The sequence below is a fragment of the Dipodomys ordii genome, unplaced genomic scaffold, assembly GCF_000151885.1.
Source record: "Dipodomys ordii isolate 6190 unplaced genomic scaffold, Dord_2.0 Scaffold72, whole genome shotgun sequence".
NCBI classification, from domain to species: domain Eukaryota; kingdom Metazoa; phylum Chordata; class Mammalia; order Rodentia; family Heteromyidae; genus Dipodomys; species Dipodomys ordii.
Genome location: NW_012267288.1, coordinates 3,261,158 through 3,278,108, shown reverse-complemented (window position 1 = coordinate 3,278,108; position 16,951 = coordinate 3,261,158). Strand labels below are relative to the sequence as shown.

The 16,951-nt window shown below is 34.8% G+C and overlaps 1 protein-coding gene across 1 annotated transcript in view; it reads left to right on the top strand.

Moving 5' to 3' along the window:
* The window catches only part of Hdac9 (histone deacetylase 9), a 679,511-nt gene that overhangs the window by 532,362 nt on the left and 130,198 nt on the right, over positions 1-16,951 (top strand). The window lies entirely within an intron of this gene.

The following is a 16,951-nucleotide window of genomic DNA, read 5'->3' as shown; positions in this document are numbered from 1 at the left end:
CTTGATCCCTGCCCTCATTAAGAAAAAAAAAAGGGAGGGAGAGGAATTGAGAGGGAAGAAAAGACTTTATTAAATAGTTCTGTCTGGAAAAATCTGCCAATATTATTTCGTGTGACTTAAAGTAGATATTAGCATAATAAATGCTCTGAAAAGTCCTTCATTGTCTATTTAACTTTGCTTGAACAGGCACATCCCACACTTCCCAATTGGACTACTGAATCCCTTCTTTCCACAGCACCTGTAGCAGTCCTGGTGCTGAGGAGCTAGCTCGCCTTAAAAGCATCATCCTTGGCTAACCCATTTGATGGTAGAGTGAATGAATTTTGCTTTTTTTCCCTTCTATCTTAAAACATTAACCCATCAACTAGTTGCCTTTAGATTCTCTAGGAATAACTGAAATGTATCCTTGCTATATTCTACTCTCTTATTTTTTCTAAGCAAAGAACTTTAAAAATTAATTTAAACAAGAGATGTAAAGCTTTTCATTTTTTGAAATGAAATTGTATATGCATATATATATATATATATATATATATGTTTGGAAAATCCTCTGTTTTTAGGAGAAATGTCAAATTGTGTCAGTATTTCTTCCACCTACAGGATTTGAGCACAAGATTTTCAGCATAAACCCCCAATTTTTTGAATGTTTTGTTGCACTGAAAGCAAAAACAACTGCAGGAAAAGATAATTGAGAGATATTCAGAGTTTGAAATTTTCCACACATAGATTTCCATGAAGAAATTCTTGTTGATATGTATTTGAGAAATGATAGGGAAATGATAGGGAAATTTTTCAGTAAATGAAATTTTGGTCCATTTCTGTTGTCTTGTATCATGTGTACTTCATTTTCTTACTTGAAGAATTTTTCTTGTCAGGAAAGTGGACCAGAAAATAATTATTTCTAAAAAATGCACTTTTAATTTTATTAAGGTGTATTTTTAAATGTGATTGTAATTTTATTATATAAAATTATTATAATTTAATTATTTATTTATGGTGGCATTTAGGTGTAAACAGTGTACTGTGCTTGTTAGGCCGACACTCTATCACTTGAGCCACACATCTTCTTTATTTTTGCTGTATTTTCTTGATGAGATCTAACATGGTGGGGGTGGGGGTGTTGTCATACATTAGCTCCAATCTCCACCTCCAGAGTTCCTAGAATTACACATATGTCTTCCACATCTGGTGCCCCCAAAACATATTTTAAATAAATATATTCAACTTGGTATTTAAGATACAAAGGAGAATTTTACTCACATTTCTCCTCTAAGGGAAAACTATAAATAGCTACGATTCTTACAAAAATTAGATAAATTTTGGAACTAAAAAAATTTACATATGTGTGAAGACGTTTTTCCTTAATTAGCAGTAAAATTTTAAAATATTATCAAAATGCTATTGATGTATTGGAAAAACTGGAATGACATAAGACTATAATATTTTGCCATATATGAATTTTTTGTCTGATTCCCAAGCTGACCTGAAAATAAGATGGTGATCTAGAAAACATTCATTGCACACATATATATCCCAGGCATTCTGGCGAGATCTTGGAATGCCGAGTTAGCTCTCAGGGATGATAGGAGAAGGGTTACTTACTGTTCCAGAGAACAGACATGCTTAAAAAGAGGAGAAAAATAACTAACTCTTCTGGAAAGTTTACAGGTAAGTCTTCATCAAATATTCTTCGACTTTTGCTTTTGAGTACGAGTAGGAGTTTTTAAGCAGGACAAAGGAATTAGAGTAGGGGAGATTGATATTAAGTAGACAGAATAGCCTGTGAATGGCATGTCATGAACTGATGTCTCTCTGTTGCCTACCAAGACATGACGATGAGATTGGGTTATGAAAGTAAATACAACATAAAATATGCCCATCTCTATCTGTCTGTCTGTCATCTATCAATCATCATCTGTCTGTCTTCTTTTGTACACTTTGGCTTTAGTCAGACAGATTCATATAATTTTGGATGTAGTATTATATAAATTTATTGCTAGTGTTTGTGGCATCCCAAAGGCTTGGTGTTATGGCTTAGTCCCCAGTTATATGATATGGGAAAGGGGTGAAAGTTGATGAGGTAGAGTCTTAATGAAAAGAAATTCGAAAATTGTAAGCATGCCACTGATGGGGATAGTTGATCACAGTGCCTCCATCTCTCTCATCTGAACCCCAGCCCCTGTGAGGTGAGACATCTCCTTCATCACACACTCCTAGCCATGATGCCCTACCTCATCACAAGACCGACCTACCAAGCACTGAAGTAACCCTTTCCTCTGTATAACTTGATTATCTCAAATTAATACTTGATTATTTCATCACAATGGAAGAAAGTTAGCTAGCAATTTTAACTTTCTTAACACACTCCTATTTCCTGATATTTAAATAGAACAACTTTGGGCATTTGTGGGTAGGTGTGGGAAATGGAGATAGTGCAGCAAGTAAACTGCCTTTTCTATTTTCTTAGTTTTTAAGTGTCTCTACACAGTGATAAACTTCTTTGTATGGACAGCCTTCTTCACTGTGAAACTATATTCATGGTGAGATGGAAAATGGCTGTGGATCTTGTTAGCCAGTCTGTCCTATGCCTCACCCTTGTGATTTCTATCGTGTTGTTTTACAGTGGAAAATGAAAATTATACCAAGCCAACATTTTTATTTTGCTATGAGATTGAAAGATGATTAAAAAGATATAATGGAATAGTCATTATATATAAAATTATACCTAAATTATTTCAGATGACTTGTTTCTTCCTTCCAAGCAGTTATCACTCATCCCTGAAATAATTGCAGGGTATACTTAAGCTTTTTCATGAGAGTCTTAAAAATAGTAATATCAAATTTCTTTTTATGTTCAACGAAGATATGTTTCCAAGGATACCATTTTATAATAATTATGACTATTTTCATTGCGATATTATATGCCAAGTTCTAGATTAGAAATGTTTTTAGCATTGTTTCTAAGTCTTAAGTGCTTTCTATAAGTCAAAGCAATATTAATTAGAAAAGCTTGGATAGGAAGTCAGTTTATATATGTCATGCCACTTTGCTACTCTCCTTCAAGTTAGTATGTGGAATGGCAAGGCACAACGAATGATATAATGTAAGACTTTTGCTCCCCAAGTGCCTCTCCTGGCAACCCACAAATGCTTGGTGCACAATGATAGAATTGCTGATGAGTGGGAGAAGAGTCTAACTACAATCTGAACATTGGAAAGCTCTGGTTTTCCGTGAAGTTTGAAAAGTCTTGAAGAACCTTTGGTGTTACAAAGAACTTTGAACATCCATTCTTAGGGCTGTATGAATCTCAGATGCCTTCTCTTCATTTGACAGATGTTTTGCTAAATGCCTACTAAGCATTCTCTATCACAATTATTTCAAAAGATTCTTTCAGTGTTTCTAAATTCTTCAGAGTATTACAATCAGAATAGGCACGTTGTTTTTTTTCCTTAAATATCAATGATTTAATCATCATATAAATATTAAAGTGATTATTTTATATAAGACCATTGATAACTTTTGACAAGAGATAGTGTGTAGCTCATGCCTCTAATTATATTAAATAGAAAAAAATCTTCAAGAATGGTTATGAAACAGCATTTCGTAGAGTAGAATTAGCATAGCATTACTCCTTGCAATTTTGCCTATTTTTTTGAGCAAATGAACAGATGAACCAATATACCAATGAATAAATGAAAGAATGACAATCATTTTCAAAAAAGAAACATGGATAGATGCTGCCCATATTCACAGATTCAGACAACCATAGATAGAAAATATTTGGGGAAAATATCGCTTCTGTACAGAACATAAATGTAATAATAATGATTTACATATCATTTGCATTGTATGATTATATATTATAAGTTAGGGTGATTCAAAGTACCCTAGAGTTAGGAAGGGATGTGCATCAGTATTAGAGTGCTCTTACACAAAAGGATCTTACTCTGATCCCAGCATTAAATCAATCAATCAATCAATACAAAAGACATGTAGGCAGGTGTGTACATAGTTATAGGCAAGCATTACACAACATTATATATAAGGGACTTGTACAGCTTCAGTCTTAGTAACTGTGGGGGAGTATCTCCATGGATACCAAGGAAGGAAGGACTGTCCATACCCCTTAAATTCAGGAGGTTTTGATGAAATGATAGGTGACTCATTTGTCACTCAGGAAGTCCACCTAAGAAAGTGTTCAAGAGCTGATGGTTGGCTGGTTTAAATGCAAACAAGTTCTGATTAAAGAAAAAAGTCCTCTCACCACGACAATATGTTACACTCTGTAGCTGCTTCAATTACTATTTGTCATGGAGGAGGATTTCAAAAGGCAAAATGATCTGTAAAGGTCAGCTCTTCAGAGATGTTCATCCCAGGACAAAAGATGGCACATGATTCATGGCTGTGTTTCACTGAATCATCAGTGCCAATTGAAAAGGGGATTTGAGAGAGCACTGTAATCTAGAAAACAATTGTTTAAGAATTTTGATGTTATTATAAACTGCCTATATTTTCTTTCTCTATGAAGTGTCTCTGTTTTATTGAAATATTATGTACTTATTAGTACAGACTTTGCTGAAATAATTGGCCCTATAAGTAGGCACAACTTTAAGAAAGGTAGTAATTTGGCTACATAGTTAAACAGTCAAATCATTTGAACACATATAAATAGGTAATGCAGCTTGCCTCTCTCCCTTGTTTGGGGTTTATACCTGTTGCTTTAATGTACAAGGAAACTTTACTAGGATGAAATTTTGATTAGAAGCTTCATCCAATATCATATGTATTAATTCAAACTCTCATTCTGTTCCTGATACAGTCTATGAAATAAGTTGAGGCTTCCCACAGCTCTTCTCCCACTCATGACAAAAAATAAATAAAGAAAAGCAGCTTGTTTAACTAAAAGCAGAGTAGAATAGGATAGTATCAGGTAGGATAAGATAGGGTTTTCACTGGGTTTCTATTGTTATATTCACTAAGAAAGTGCTTTTGAGACTAGTCAATAATGATCAGTCTAGTATTTTTATATTTACCACACTGTTATAGTACATATTTGTGGACAAGGCACATCCCTAAGTACAATACCTTATTCTTTCTCATTGCTATTTTATCATACTTATCATCTTTATAATTAACATTTGAGAAGTAAATTCTAGATATTCTTGTTATGTACATGGCCTGACAAAGAGGTTGCTCACCTCTATCTTAGAAATGAAGTAAAATATAAATAGTTTCTCTCTTCTAGTAAAGACTACTAAGTCAATATTGTTTTATTTATCTTATTTTTGTTCTATTGTTAATATAATTTCATGTTAAGGTGAATTCAAAATAATCACACTGGAAAAATAACAATACATAAAGATAAAAATAATAACAGCAATACAGAACATTCACTCTGTTTACAAATTTTACTAACTGCTTTAAAAAATACTTGAGATGTTCTTACATTAAGTACTCTTGCATTTCAAATGAGAATATCAAGATTTTGAGATCTGGTAGATTTTGTGAGGCTATCAGGCTGGTAAACTGTGATTAGAAATTCATTGGCTGAAGGTATCAGACAGTACTAGTGAGCTCCAAACTGAACTCTAGTTCATTTATCAGAGCAGTGTTGAGAAAACAGTAATTTACTGAGAAATTCTTTGCAAGTGAATTTTTAGCACATCAGACATTTTGCTTGGACATCTAATCTGATGATATTATTTTTAAATTAAAACTTATCTCCTAGATTTATATTTTTCTTATTTCATAAATTATATATCTCCAAGCCACTTCTCCTGTGCCTTTCCCTCCATCTGAGACAGTAAGACAGCCTATTAAATTAAATCTTGGCAACACCTTTTCTTTTCCTTCTCACAGTCCCTTGAAAAGGGGAAGTAAACTTTTCCATCTTTGTTAAAAGGAATATTTTCATTCTATGTATACCTCTGGGAATTTTTAAATAAGGGATAGATAACTAAACTTCAAGGGTTACTAAATTAAATTTTAATAGAATATAAAGTGATAAATGAACTTTCATATCCTATTTGAAATAATGACTTGTTGTAATCTGAAAATAATACTTTAAACGATGTGGGGTCTTCTCTTGTCTACAAAAGCTGTGGTGGATGCTTTCCAGCCTTGTAGTAGATTTTCAATTATTAATGACAAGCAGATATATTATGCTCACGATAGTGTATTCTTTCCTGAGGATGTCCAAGACATTTTGGGAAAGATGGTAGAATTTCTTGAAACAATTTCCCAATATGAAATATCATACATATCAAATTGGTCCCACTATCATCTTCCCAGACCATTTGTCATAGCTCACAAATCAAGCCCACGTTTTCTTTTCCTGAAAGACTTGCCTAAAAATAAGATGTGGGCCTCAAATCTGAACTTGTCAATCAATCTTGGGAACAAAGCAGTAATGACTTTCATCTATTAATATTTTATTTCAGTAAAAAGCAATGCATTTCCATTTGTCTGGTGTGAGTTACAATTATATTTTATTGTCCACATTTTGTTCTCTCTGTTTAGCACATTGAGATAGTTCAAGAAATTTGATTGAAACAGGTCGCAAGCAAAAGAACTGTAGGAATAAATTTTAGAAAGCTGTCAGCCCTATCTACTTTTAAGATCCAGAAATAAACATAGTTCAACAACATTTTTCCTCTCTCATCTGTGCAACATATTGTACCAATTTTCATCAAAAAATTACAATTTCTATAGGTGTGTGTGTCTAGATACCCTTAGCATTTCTGCTCCTTGACCCTGAGAGTAAATTGATCTTATGCACACCTGTCCTCCTCAGGAAACTTACAAACTTGATTTTTGAGCTGAGCATCAAAGAGATATGATATTATTCAACAGAACAGAGCTCAGGTAAAAAGTCCACAAAGTATCTTGAAATGTCTAACATTTTAAAAAGTGAAGGATATCTACAAAGGGGAAATATCTAAAGCAGTTCAAAATGTTACAATTGATATTTATTATTACTTTAAAAATTCAGATACACTGTGAACATTTTAAGATGGTATTTTCTCCTTGGCCTTAGAGTATTTCTAAAACTGAAAATTTCTAGGAATGTGGGTGCTTTTCCAAACAATGAGGAATAATTAAATTAAAAAGCTATGTTCAATTAACTCTTGCAGCTATTTCTAAGAGAAACTTCGAGTGTGTAAAATGAATTGTATAGAAATGAAGAAATGATTTTTTTTAATTTTCAAGTTGAAACACTGAAAATAAAGCTTGAACAAAATCTTCTCGATATTTGTACAATGCTCTGAGATATTAGGAAATGAAGTCTTTCTATGAAATGTTTTTGAGAAAATTTTAAGGCTAGAAGAAACAAATATTTTTAGATGGCCAAACAACTCAGATTATTTCAATGATTTTATCTAGAAACAGTGGATTTGTTGAGTACTTATTTATAATATGACATAGCCAGAATGGAACATAAATATAATCTGGAAATTATGGAGCCAAAAATATTTTGTTTTTCAGAGTCTTAGTGAGTACTTGATGATTTTGCCTTATTTATTAGTAAGAGAAAGGTCTGGCCCAAATAAAATCCACTTATCTTCTATTCCACTGGACAGCTAAAATAATTTCCATGTCTTTGAGTCTTAGTGTACTTGCTTTCTCTAAACTGCAAAGTTCTCTTTTCTTTCCATGACTTTATATCTAAAGTTTACCCTAACTAGATTTATAGAGATGATAAGTAAAGTAGGAAAAAGGGAATGGCTGTTATTCATATACCATAAATAAAAGTTTGTAGTTCCTTTTTTCAGAACTAGATAAACATTATGGTTTACTAGTGGGAATTTACCCATTGACTTTTCCAGGCAGAGGAATGATTCTCATGAAAATTATATTCAAACCAAAGTCTGTTCAGATACAACTTCTGAGGGGTAGGGTTGCAGTTCATATGTTTTCTGTGGGCAAGACCTTCACTGAGGAGAGGAGTTCAAACCTTTGTATAGCATAAAACATCTGGATGATAGACTCTGTTTTCCATATTTCATCTCCATAATTTGATGTCTTGTAGATGAAACTTATAAATCAACATCTGTTCTCATTTATGCAGGCATTTAAACTCCTCTGGCACTCTTCTAGAAGAGTAAAGGCTTATCCTTGTATCTGGTATGAATCTGCCCATCTTTCTTGTGGCACCACAGCACTGGGTATTACTTGTCTAAACATCTATTATGAACAGAACTGATGTTAAGCCGTATGAAGGGCAGTGAGCTTACAAACTGCATGGGAAAGCTAGCAAAATAACATTCTTACCAATATGTAGTTCATCTTTCACAATATGGAATACATGAGGGCAGATCAATGATGGAGTCAACTTTCAAGATAAGCAGAATTTTAATTCTCTTCATATCTCAGTTTGAGGATATTTTGTATTATAGGATACTTGTGGAAACAGCCATAAAGAAAATAATGTTTACATATTACCTTCCCCATTGAAGACACGTAGCATTCCACTTAAAAATAAGAAGGTGGGTCAATGTAAATTTTATTTGGGCCTAACTTCTTGAAATCAAAGCAATATTGGAGTTAATGAAATGGATCGAATTTCAAGAACAACTAAGTATTTTTAACAGAGTGGAAGCAAAGGGTGAATAAATAAAGTTTATTCAAAACCAAGAGTGAGAAGAGAACAAGCATATATTTATACTTTAAAAGTTTCCTAACCCAAAAGGAATACTCATTCAACTCTACTTTTGGTTTTAGAAAATATCTCTTAGATATTAGAGTTGCTCTGCTGTGCTTCTGATTTTGTTTCATGACCAACTTTTCTCCTTTGTACAAATTCCTGACATTTTAGTCACTTTTATGTCCAAGAGTTCCATGGTGAAAGTATCATGGTGAAAGGAAATCATGTAGTGATGCTTCCTACCTCTCTGTCTTACAACACTACATCATTTCAGGTGAAAAGGGACCCAAACAGAAATAATGCAATCTGAAGCCAGACACTGGTAGCTCAAGCCTGGAATTCTAGCTACTCACAAGGCTGAGATCTAGGATCCTGGTTTAAATTCAGCCTGGTGAGAAAAGCCCAACAGACTCTTATTTCCAATTAACTAGCAAAATGCAGGAAGTAGAGATGTAGCTTAAAGGTAGAACACCAGCCTTGAATGAAAAAGGTAAGACAGTGCCCTGGCCTGAGTTCAAATCCCCCATAATATCACAAAACAGTGGTGATAGTTTTACATACACAGTTTGAATCATAAGATTAATGTCTAAATAACTCAGTGAACTAAAGTCTGCTAAATATTTACTAATATATAATTTAGCTTTTTGAAAAGTCAAGTGGTGATACATGGAATCCAAAAGAAAAACATTTAATATATGCTCATTAATTTGCTAGTATTAATTTAAAAAATCAACAAAGTATTGTTTAATAGTAATAATAATATATAAGATTTGGTTCAGTTAATGTACTTCCAAAGAAATTAGAAAGTAAAGAGATCATCCCATTGTCAAAGATTGAATACAAAATTCTTTAGAAGGGCTTATATGACTCAATTTAAAATTTTGTTGTTTCATAATATCTTCAGAGTCGTGTATTGTTCCTTGTAAAATACCCACATGCTCTCCCTTGGAATGGCTCCAGACTGTAACTGAACCACGTGGTTACCCCCTGATGCTTTATGCATTGTTTAATTGTTTGCCTTTGGTGTATGTTTTTATTAAAAGCCTATTATTTAGGATAAGACCGAAGTGTCATTTTAAAAACAACAGAAGCAGAGCCATTCGGTCTCATGGTTCTTTTTCATAGGTGTGTTTAGTGTACACTGGATGCAAGCTAATGAGCCTGCTGAAATTTCTTTTCTTGTAATACTTCAAAAAGAGCAACAACAACAACAACAAACAAAACAGCATTTTTAGTTTCCTCCAATAAAACATGACTGGATTGGCTAGAGGAGCTGTGGGTCTGTATAGCTGTGCCCTGAGAAAAAGAGAGAAAGTATTTGTATCCATCCACTCTCTCTGCGTTTTGTTCCATGAGGAGGAGGAGGAGTTTGGAGTCTTATGCATTTTGTTGGGAAGTCCCTAATGTTCCTCTTTCCTCACAATCCATTTGCAAGATTACTCTTTAACACAGATGGAATATGAATTAGAGCTGGGAAAAGTTGCAAAGTCAGTTGTTCTAATTCTAAATATTCTTTTCCCTGAATATTTGGTTTTCTGAAGTCACGTCACCTTATGGCTCACTCAGTTCTAAGAACTTGAATCTGGAAAAACAAAAACAAAACAACTTAATTTTTCCTAGCAAGTCCGTGTCCCAGAGAGCAAGCAAGAATTCTGTTAGTCCTCCTCTTCTTCCCAAACTAGTCAATGTGGCTGCGACACAGCCTCAAGCAAAAAAAAATGAAAAGCAACGCACCTTGATAAAATTTCTAGCGCTTAAATGATCTCATTAAATTCTGACTCTAGATATCATGTAGACATTTGAGGAAATGTGATTATTGACAAAATGTAAGCCTGTTATACACTATATCATGTCAAAAGAAGAAGGGTCATTAGGACATAATTACATCAGAAACAGTATACACATTTGGCTGGTTTATAAACTGTCACTTTCAGAAGACCGAGGACATATAAAAGTTTCCAAAGGTTCCATTATGACCCTATTTCCAACAGTATTCTCTGACAAACTAAATAAATTACTGCATGTATTGGACCTTTGAGGCTTGGGGCAAAGAATGGAAAAATTATTTACAAAAGCTTGAAAATATTTAATCACTAGAGGCAGGGGGGCAACGGTGTTTTAATTAGCAGGTCCTCGGGCCATTGGCTGACTGGAGGCTTTCTCAAACAACCACACTAAATGCACTGAATAGCTGTTTGCCAGCCTTAGGGTCAGGCCTGAGATGAAACAGATAAGATAATTGGCTCTAATGAAATCCAGAAGGCCTTGGCTTTCTTGTTTGAGCTTGGATTTGAAAAGTGCGTGTGGAAGTGAGGCTTAATTCAAACCAGAACTGAGCTAGGCCCGTTTCTCAGTGACTTTGATATTGTTTGAAGTTCTAAAAGTGTTCGCCACACCACTAGCCTGCTGGGCTGGGCCTCCCTGGTACCCTTAATTACTAAGCTTTATTGCTGACTTTACTACACAGGAAAGGGGCCATTATATGTTCCATCAACATCAGCTCTTCTCAGATTGGAGGAAAGGGCAGGGTTAAAGGCCACTGTAGGAAGGCAGAAACTTCACTTTGAGGTAGTCAGATCATTTACCAGTGTTAAATTTCACCATTATGCACATACATTCCTTATGACACAGAAGCTCAATTTCCATTTTTTAAACAAATGATTACTTTTCAAAACATTTTTGTTTGTGCCTCTTTTTTTCCCCAGAGAGAATATTTATATTTAGGGGTGAAATGACTGCATATGATATATTAGAAAACAATAACAAGAGGAACAGAAAAAAAAGCCCACAACACCTCCCAATTAATCATCCCAGCAGAAGGTGTGGTTGGATTCTGTAATAAGGATTATTATAAATGCCCCCTTTGAAGTGGAAATAAGTAAGGGACCCTCCTGTGGTGTGAGAGTTGTCCTGACACCCCGAGGAATAAAGACCCCTCTGGAGACTTTACAAAATTAAATCCCAGCTTATACAGTCTCTCACAAAGAGGCTGTACAAAAGCAGTCCCAATCCAGTTGGAAGCCCAAGAAACAAAAATGAGGAAGTTGCTCTCTTTGGGGTCAGATGAAATGTCACCAAGAATTCTGTTTTCCCTCCATCTCCTGGCTGCTCCTTTTGTGACAATCACACTGGTAGGGATGGATGATGTGTCTGGATGAAGGGTTACTCAACCCTTAGCCCTCTCAGAGGAAAAGATATCTCATACTATAAAAGCCAATGGGCTTTCAATCCTGGCTTATTTCCTGTCCTATTTATCACCTTTGGGTAGGAAAGCCATGAGTGATACCACCAGAATTTCTTCTTTATAAAAGAAAAGTAATTTTGAATTATTTAAATATCGATGCTAAAGTCATGCATGATCCTGCTGATGACTCACCCAACACTTTTGAGTATCCTTGTGCACTGGACAGACTCGATATTTGCTCTCCACTAGAATGCTGGTTTGCTTGGCCTCAACAACCATTCTGAAAACCCAGGGAGATCAGCATTGGGAGAAGAAACAAGTGTCTCCTGAGAAAAATTAAATATTCTCTAAATGGATTTTTGTCAGTGATGGATCCATACTGTATCAGCTTGGACCAAAAAAATGGGAGTATTCCTGCTCTCAATTAGTTTATTATTCATTAGATGAGTGCTCATGCCTTTGCCCCAAATTTACATGTTGAAGTCCCAATCCATCATGTGATGATATTTGAGATGAGCTTTTGGGGTTGGCTATTAGGGATAGATGTGATTCTCAGGGTGGTGCCTATTAATAAAATTGGTGCCTTTATCAGATGCTGTGTTAGAGACCCTTCTCTCACTCTCTCTAAGGACACACACAAGCAAAGTCCATGGGAACACACGGAGAAAGGATAACTCTTTTTAAGCCAGGAAGAGGGACTTCACTAGAACCAACCACTATGGCATATCCATGTCCAGCTTCCAGCTTCCAAAACCATGAGAAAACATATTTCTGGTACTTAAGTCATTCCATTCTTATCTTGCTATAGCAGCCTAAGTAGAATAAAGTAGACACTGCAAGGATCTTTGCAAGACCAAATCACCCACAAATGGCTCTAAATCTGAGATGCCAATAAAAATATTTCCTAAGCTATCTTCACTAAATACTAGGTATAATAAATAATAATGAATATACAGTGAAATCCTCTTCTTTCATGAGACCCACATCTCCCTATCTTTCCTTCTCAAAACAGGTAATTGAAACTAATATTCTGCAAAATACAGTTAAAAAATATAGGTGGTAAATTTGTGGACATTTTAGACTTGAATTGTTAATTCAATGAACATGATAATATAAAAATAAGATAAATCCATCCATGAGAATCTCACAATGTATTAAGAATTACAGCAATATATTATATAAAATTGTACTATTACATAAACAAAGCATGTGTGCGATCCATATTCCTCCAGATAGTCTATCCATTTCTTACTATGGAAAAAGAGAGATGAAAGAGAGAGAGAAAGAGAAAAAAGGGGAAAGTAAAGAAATGGAGAGAGAAAAAAGAAGAAAATGTTTAACCAGTAACAAGAAAGGAAGAAGAGAAACAGTTTCCTTTGATATCCTATTAAATGACTCAGTGAATTTTCTTAGGATAAAGTTACTGCCACTCAGCATTACAGCAAATTTGTGATATATTTAGTCACTGTATATTTTTTTAGTTTAACTATAGAAGCATACCACCTAACTGTACTTTCAATCAGATATGACACATTACAAATATGAATTTTTGTTTGAACTCTTATAATTAACAATTAGTTATAGCATAAAACTATAATGAGTTTAATGAGTAGATCCATTATAAACTTACACAAAGTTTTAAAATGTCATTTATTATTGGTGATGATATTTTGTTGAGGAAAAGAAAGGGAAAATAGTTTATTTTTATGTCAAAGACAGATTATCAATTAATTTGATTCTTTCTGGTGAGTAATCATATTCTGAAATAAGACAGCAAATGTTAAAATATATTATTTTTAGTTAAAAAAAGAATATGGCTTTGAGAAATGGTTCTGTGATTACCATGGTGTGATAATGTCATTTTACTTCCAAAGATAGCATTTCTAGATGTATAGATATTCTGAACAGCTATATTTATCACATATTTATTCAAAAAATATTATAACTATCAAAGCAGTGAGTCAGCAAAGTCCTCACTCATTTCTGTAAAACACTCCTTCATTGTACTACACATGTAAGTACTCAACTCATGTCTTTTAGGATAATCCTATAAGTTTAATTATCTAGGTGAAAAAAGCAAGAAATAAAGCATTGTTTATGCTAGCGCTATTTAAAGTCATGAAACAGAATTGTAAGTAAACCTGCATGGGAAACAGTTCAGTTACCGAATGATAGATATTGAAAGTATGCAGCTTTACTTGGCTACATTGACTCTTAATCCAATAATGAGATATGCTTGGGAAATCATGATGCTCAATGTTTATATCACATAACCTTTAGTACTTATTGCTAGGGGAGAAACAGAGATGGTTCTCTTCTCCAAATGACAGTCAACGGGAGAAACCTTCCCTGCAATAAAACACAAAAATCTATGTACATTTTCTAGTGTGGATCACTAATGGATTTTTCCTGTGCCCAAGAATCTGAAAAAAGTATCTTTCTTCTGAATGTGAGAAATGTCTATATTTACTGTGACATGTCATTTGTCCCTAAACACACTTTCAAATAGGGAAAGGTTCATATCAAGAACGTGCAGGAAATTATGGCATGGTAACAACAGACAGACCTATGGAGGTACTCATCATTAATTCAAAATGGAAGCCTGATTGCACTCCTGTCTCTATTGAGTCTATTACAACAAAATAGGAGGAAGTGAGTGACTTATAAATGAAAGAAATTAATTACTCACAGTTCTGGAGACCAGGAAACCAAGATCAAAGTGCCAGGAGATGCTTTGTCTGGTGAAGGCCCACTTTCTGGATTATGGATGGTGTCTTCTAACTGATTGTTCTGAGCAAGGCATTTCTCTAGCAATTCTATGTAAGAGAACAAATCTCATTCGTGAAGGCTGTGGCTCATGATCTAACCACCTTTCTAAAGCCCTCATCTCCTAACACCACCCTGTTTGGGAACAGGATTTCAATATACAAATTTGGTGGGACACACACATTCAGAGCCTAGCAATTCCCAATGCCAACGTGAATAGATTTTGAAGCAGAATGAGAGTTAATGTATCCTGGTGATTGCAGTGATCGAGGAGTGGCCCTGTGCTCACAGCAGCCTTCCAGTAGAAACATCTGGAGTACAGTACCTGCCCCTGAACTTCCTCTGTGGCTTTCCTTTAGCATTATCTCTTAGCAATTACCATTCTTTAGTTGCCTTCCCATGAAACTGCATTTTTAATTTTCAAAGGGTAGACATGAAAGGTTAAGAACTAAATTCATGTGATGTAACTTTTCTGAAATGTTGGTTGATGTAGTGATTTATATTACATCATCCAATCAACTTTTAAAAAATTCCATTAACATCAAATATCTGTAATTAGTTCTTTCTTTTCAAAACACATCTATGCAAGTAAACCATTTTCCATTTTCTTTCTTTTATGGAAACACCAGCTCAAAGTTGGTTTCCTGGATGCTTAGATTCATTAGACTTTCTTCCTTTAAAAAATAAAATGAAATCAGCCCTCAGCAGTGACTTCTTCCCTTTATGGAGGTAGATGAACTTTTGAGGAAGCAAAGCTTGGGGCTGAGTCTGAAGAAAATTGTCCTTAGAGTTCTTCCTGTTATGATAGCTGAAGGGTGGAGCAATGGAACAGCTCGATTTCATCTTCTTCATCAGTATCTCAATTAAAGTTTTGGTGCTTTGAGGCAATATCTTTCATGAGTTTGAATGTGCATACAACTGTCACACAACTAACCATACAAAGCTTAACGATGAGCTAGCTGTATGGAAAATACTGAAGTAGCCAATAGTCTTGGTTGGAAGTGAAACCTACTGAGGCAGTTAGGGAATGGACAAAGCCTAGAATACTGACGTGATAAAAGAAATAAAGGAAAGACTGCTGATCCAAGCCTTGCAAGTGTCCTGACTTTCTGCAGACCTACACAGGAGCCTGGGGATGAATCCTGTGAGGGAAGAAAGAGTTCAATAATGCACACATACTAAAATTTCTACTTGGAAGCTGACCCCCTTATGCATATCAATCATGCCTAATTGTAGAATTCCAGAAACAAAATTCAAAGGTAGGTAGACGAAGTGAGGAAGGTTTGTTGTGAGTGAAGAACGTTGAATAATATGACAAATATACCTTGCTTCATAGAATCCTAATGCCTTGTGTTGCCAAATCATTGAAATGAAAAAAAGAGGTAACACACCAGATATGAGATTGAGTAGCCTTGTGAGTGGTAGTAAGCAGAGAAGTGTCACAAGGCTGGGGGATTTCATAAGGAAAAGGCATCATTGTGGAAACTAGCTTGATATAGAAAACGGTCTGGGATCTTTGTTTTTCATCTGAAGGCACAGGCTGAGAGGATTAATATAGTTCTCTTTCCAGTGTATTTTAACCAATGTATATGTACATATGTGAGTGTGTGTGTGTGTGTGTGTGTGTGTGATTGCAACAAAAAGGAGCCATGAAGCAAAAATAATAAAGCCAATCCACACAACACAGAAGAGATCACAGGAGGAAGTAGTGGTGGGGAGGGCAACCAGTGTTTCCATGGAGTATGCAGGTCTCTGTTGGTTCGGGTGAGAAGTGACTGCACCTGTTTGTGAACATGTTCAAAGTCTAGACTAAGGCAACTTCAGAGCTGGCCTGGCACTTTCGTCCTAAGGGGTAGAGTTGCTTTAATTCAGTTCATGTGTAGGCATTTCATCTTAACCAGAGTGATTTATGTTAATGAAATGAAACAGAGAAAATACCCTTGACATTCTAGTCTCCTTTAAAAATATTAAATAAATATGTCCAGGGCTTTTGCATTATTGCATTTATTAAAACAAATGGAAGACTTCAATACATACCAGAATAAATTTTCTGGTGACCCTGAATAGGGTTAAATCTATCAGAGGCAAAAAAAAAAAATGACTGCTGAGGCTTCTTACCAATCCTAAAAGTTCTAAGCAGCCATTAAGATCAGCAAAGAAAGGTTTGAACACTGAATTTTACTTCTAAGGCAGTTTACTCTGTGACATAAAATATTCTTTTGTTCAACTTCTGAAAACTTGATCCCTAAAATCAGAAATTACAAAATATATTCAGAATGCCTTTACAAATCTAACACTAGGCATCCTTGCTATTTTGAGAAATAATCATGTACTACTTTTTGTTTAAAATTCCTCTT